The sequence below is a fragment of the Mus caroli genome, unplaced genomic scaffold (genome assembly GCF_978045245.1).
Source record: "Mus caroli unplaced genomic scaffold, Mus_caroli_1 scaffold_8, whole genome shotgun sequence".
Classification (NCBI taxonomy): domain Eukaryota; kingdom Metazoa; phylum Chordata; class Mammalia; order Rodentia; family Muridae; genus Mus; species Mus caroli.
This window is the reverse complement of record NW_028227263.1, coordinates 68,181,516-68,186,701: the sequence shown is the minus strand read 5'-3', so window position 1 is coordinate 68,186,701 and position 5,186 is coordinate 68,181,516.

Below are 5,186 nucleotides of genomic sequence, written 5' to 3'. Positions count from 1 at the left end.
AAGACTCAGATTTTCTCTTTTAGATTCTTAAGGGGTTTTCCCCACTGTATATAGTCCTTTATGTTTTGACCTAACTTAATGTTTTGAAACATCTCCATGGGACAAAACAGGATCCCAATACAAGGGTACCTTTTTTGTTTGTTTGTTTGTTTGTTTGTTTGGGTTTTTTTGTCTTGGTTTGGTGTTTGGTTTTTTTTGAGACAGGGTTTCTCTGTATAGCCCTGGCTGTCTTGTGCCTTTGAAGAGCTCTGGGGAACTGCCACAAACCCCTCCAATCCAATGGAAGCTGACCAATTTCAGAGAATGTTTAGTGCAAACATCTCCTTCTCCAACCCTGCCAATTTATAGGTAAACAATCAGGCCCAAGATAACTCAATGATGCCCAAAGGCCACCTAGAGAGGACCAGAGCCAAAGATGTCTCTATTCCAGTATCCTTCCTCAACCTATTACAATAAGAGAAGTAATATGGCTAGAGTCTTCAGAACCTCATGTCCCAAAGCCTCCCAGCCTGTCCTAGACCACATATCTCCCTCCTCAAATGGAAAGATGCCTTTTAAGCACAATCTTATTCCATGAAGGATTTTTATGACTTCATCTCTTTAAGTATCTCTTTCCAAGGAACACAAAATTCTCTAACACGACCTCATCCAGGCCTTACAAGAATTTACCCGGAATCCACCAGAGTACAGCACTTTTGACTGTTGATTGAATTTCTATTTATCCTTCTTCTCTTCTAAATGGACCTAAAGGTATGACTTATCCACTGCACAGCTGGGAATGATATAGGAGACGGGGTTTTCTCAGGGCCCGGTGATAAACTGAGTAGCAGATTGGACCTTGGGTCATATCTTACCATCTAAAGGATGCCAGGATTATCCCACCTGGCCCTCTCCTCTCACACAGCTGCCTCCACTAACTTGATTGAGAAAGTGTGTCTGGGCTGAACTGGGCAGAAGCAGACCTGGCCTGGCCTGGCCTGGCTTGGGCCAGGCTGATCTGGAGTTGAGCTGGGACTGGGGTTGGATAGGCAAAGGTTCAGAGTGTGTCTTGCTGAGCTCGGGAACTTGAAAGGCTTCTAAAAATACCAGGCACGTTTCTTGCAGGGGGGTGGGGTGGCTGATTCAGCTGACCTTTCCTAAGGATGGCCAATTTGCTGACTGCATGCTGGGGACCAATGGGCAGAAAAGCCTCCCATTTCCCTCCAGCTGACTACAGGGCTGAACTGGAGCAGATCTGGAATATTCTTTCAGTTGCAGAATCCCTCCTCTCAGAAAGATCCAATGAGGATGAAAAGAGAATCTGGTACAGTTCAGGCAACTACCAAAGGCCAGGCAAGAACTCAGCCTAAGAGGCTAGAAGTATAGCTCAGTGGTACAGTGCTTGCCTGACATGCGTGAGTCCCTGGGTTTATCAAGCACCTGAACCATACAAATCAGATATGGTGGTACATTACTATAATCCCAGCACCCGGGAGATGGAGGCAGGAGGATCTAAACCTCGAGATCATCCTGGACTACGTAGTAAGTTAAAGGCCAACTATGTGAGACCATGTCTCAAAAATCATACTGTGCCTCTTCTGTCATAAGAGACCAGAAAGCCAGCTCCTTTAGCATGGTAGGGAGAGACGTATTGTCACTGGGAAGAGCCAAGGGATTGGTAGCCTTCTTCATTTATTTATTCGTTTCTTTCATCCGCTAGGCTTCTCATCCTGTGCCAGCCACTTCGTGTTTAGACCCTGGTAACTAGGTCTGCTCTCATATGGGTGGCATTTTTCTTAACTGTAACATGACCTGCTTTAGCTGGAAGTGTTAGCTCATGCCAGTAAACCTCTTGGAGCATGAGGTTAGCCTGGGCTACGTAGTGAGTTCTTGGTGACTAACCTAAGTCTGTAACCAGGACTAAGGTGGGGGTTTTGAAAGTTCTGCCTTTCTGAGACACCATGTTTGCCAGGCAACAGCTACAACATAGGGGCTACCTTGCCTACATCCAGAGAGGAGCCTGTGACACCACTGCTGGCTCTCTTACTGCTAGCCTTGTTTCTGGCCCCCTATAAGTCCATGGAAAGAAGAAGAAGACAAGGAGCAGCCACCCTTGTTGAGGTCCAATTGCCCTGGGATCCTAGCAGATGACCCTCCCTCTCCCATTGCTTGCAGCCCCACCCTGGAAGCCGACCACCACAGGGAAAAAAATCCTGGGATCCATATGTCTACCAGTCTCTAGTTTCAGACCCAGTGCTAGGTGAACTAGAGAGGATGGAATGGACCACACATAGGCATCATAGCAAACGCTGGCCCTTTCTCGAACAGTGCTGTAGCTCCCTTCAGCCCCAGTCCGTCATCTACCCTGGCTTTATGGAACCTGTCTTCTGTAGACAGGCATGAAGCCTGGCTGGGGCAGGACAGCTGTCCACCTGAGGGCAGAGGTGGGTGCTGATACTTCCTGGTTTGTCTCCTCGCTACCCTGGAAGGGAAATACAGAAGCAATATGAAAGGCTAGCAGCATCCAAAGAGGCCCAGCAAGGAACATCATGCCGCTAAGCTGCCCATCACTTTCTAGACACTCCTGGCCTCCTCAAAAGTCCCAGAGATGCTCATCTCACCCACAACTGAAACAGGGAGGGAGTAAGGTCAACTCAGAACAAGGACAGCTCAGCCCTATGTGGCAGAGCACTGAGACACTCCATTCCCCGTGTAGCGAGCTCTCCATGGCCGCTCTTCTTTCTAGAAGAACAAAATGCTCAGAGAGGTTAAGCTGCTAGCTTGAGGTTACACAGCAAGAAGGGTCTGTTAGATCTCAGGGACACACCTCTAATATGGCCTGGAAGCAGTGGGGCCCAGCAGAGGCAAGGGGAGGAGAGAAGGACCTCCATTGTCAAGTCTAAAAAGCAGGTGAAGGGATGGGGAGATGGTCCATGAGGAAAAGTGTTTGTCATGCAACTGAGTGCCTAAGTCTGATCCCCAAACCCATGTTAAAAAGGCTAGACATGGTGATACATGCTTGTAATCTCAGCTGCGGGGAAGTAGAGACAGATAGATCTGGGGTGCTCATTGTCTGGGCAGCCAAACTAGCTCCAGGCTAATGGGACATTTGGCCTTAAAAAACAAACAAACAAACACAGGGAATGGCTCCTGAGGAGCTACACCCAAAGTCACCCTCCAATGTGCACACAAATGTACATTTACTCACACACACACACATATGCCTGCATCCACATCTATATAGACACACAGAGAGAGAGAGAGAGCGCAACAGAGACAGAGAGACAGAGACAGAGAGAGTGAGAGAGCTATGAAGAATGAGAAAGAGAAACAGGCAGAATGATGAGTGTAGCAAGGAGAGTGGGGAGAGACAGGCAGGGACAAGCATGAAGGGAGAAAGGTACAATCAAAGTGGGAGGGGCATGCAGGAGGAGCTGGGAGATGCTGCTCCTGGGCCAAGATGCCAGGTTGAACTTTTTGCTCTATGGCTATGGAGAAACAGACTCTTTCCCCAAAGAGAGAACAGAACAGCCAACTCCAGCCTTGGCCTTGACCTTGGCCTTGGGCTCAGCTACTCCTAGTCTGGGAGTGGACAGGAGCCAATGGCTAGAGCCTCACTTGAGCTGAGCCAGGCTTCCTCCTCCCGGTGTGGAAAGGACAGGGATGTTCTGATCGGAGATGGCTGGCCCAGCTCCTTGTGGAAAAAAAAAAAAAAAAAAAAAAAAAAAAAAGAGGAAACCACAGCACGAGGTAGAAGTCCTGGGAACTGACATTTTGTCAAAACATGGCTGGAATCCCTAACTCTTTCCTGCTTTAAACCCTCTTTGATCCTAAGCCCCAGGCCCATGCCAACGCCTTCCACAATCCAGCTTTTCTTCCTCTAACAGCCTTCACTGCCAAGAGCCTAACCCTTGTGCACAACACGTGGGCCCTAGCCTCTCCTGTCTCCCATGTCCTTACTTTATACATCTTGGCACTTGGGCCCCACAGCTTCTGCCTGCCAGAATCCCACCTCTAAAAGAGCTCAGGGTATCTCACCTCCTTGGCAAGGACTCCTCTGTGCCAGGTCCTCCTGTCAGCCTCTCAGCCTTCTATAGGTTAGACCTTCCTGGGCTGAGAGGCTGTTGTGTATATGTCTGCCTCTTGCTGCATTTCTACAGAACACAGGACCCAGCATGTGCTCTATCCACGTGCTGATCTCGCAGATATTGCGTGAAACCTGAAAGGACATTTTCTATCCTTTCCCTCCCCACCCCCACTTCCTTCCCAGGAATCTTTCTTTGGATCCCAGGGATAGAACTTGAAAAAAAAAAAAAAAAAAAAAAAAAAACAAGGTGATCCTTGATACAGTCAAGTGAAGGCATGTGTGGCAGAACCTTGCCTTGCCTTGCCTTGGGGAATGTCATTTGACATTGACAATGGGAATGTACTAAGTCCAATGTCAACATTATATATCCTAGAAAGAAAAGGATATCTCTGAGAATATGACCTAAGTACTTAGAAACCACAGGCACAGAGTGTTTACAGGGACTGCAGGCTCAACCTGAGCATATAGCAGCTCTTCTTTCTCTTCCTCTTCCTCCTCCTCTTCCTCTTTCTTCTCTCCCTCTTCTGTCCTGCAGTGGACAGCCCAGGATTCTAGGCTCCACTATAGTAGTAACAAACAGAAAACACCAGTTGATTTAAAGATTGATAAGGGGATATGAAGAGTTACCAGATGAGAAGGGGCATAGCAAACTTATCCCACTAAGATGAAGAAACCCCTTAGTTGGCACTGGTCTCTGAGAGGGCAAGATGACACCAGTGCTGACAGACTTTCAGTCCTTAATGTCTGTCTCCAGATGTCTTTAGCTTTGAGTTAACCGTAAGACTGGCCAGGAGGCAAGGGGAGAAAAAGATGGGACCCTAGCTAAAGTGACCAGTTTGTCCTGGTTTGCCCATTACTTTCCATATTTAGTATTGAAAGTTCTATATCCAGAGAGGGTCTCCACCCAGAGGAAGCTAATGGTAGGCCAGCTCTCTGTACCTTCTGGAGCCCTATACTGCAATAGAAGAGGATGGTTCCCACCAATAGCCTGTGAAGCAACCTGCCACTCCTCTGCAGGTATCCATGCTGAGGCTTGGAAAGACTGTCTAATTTGTTCAAGGTAACATGGCTCACACAGGAAGCCTGCCTTCTTCCCGGGAAGGAATTAGGAGGGACATAG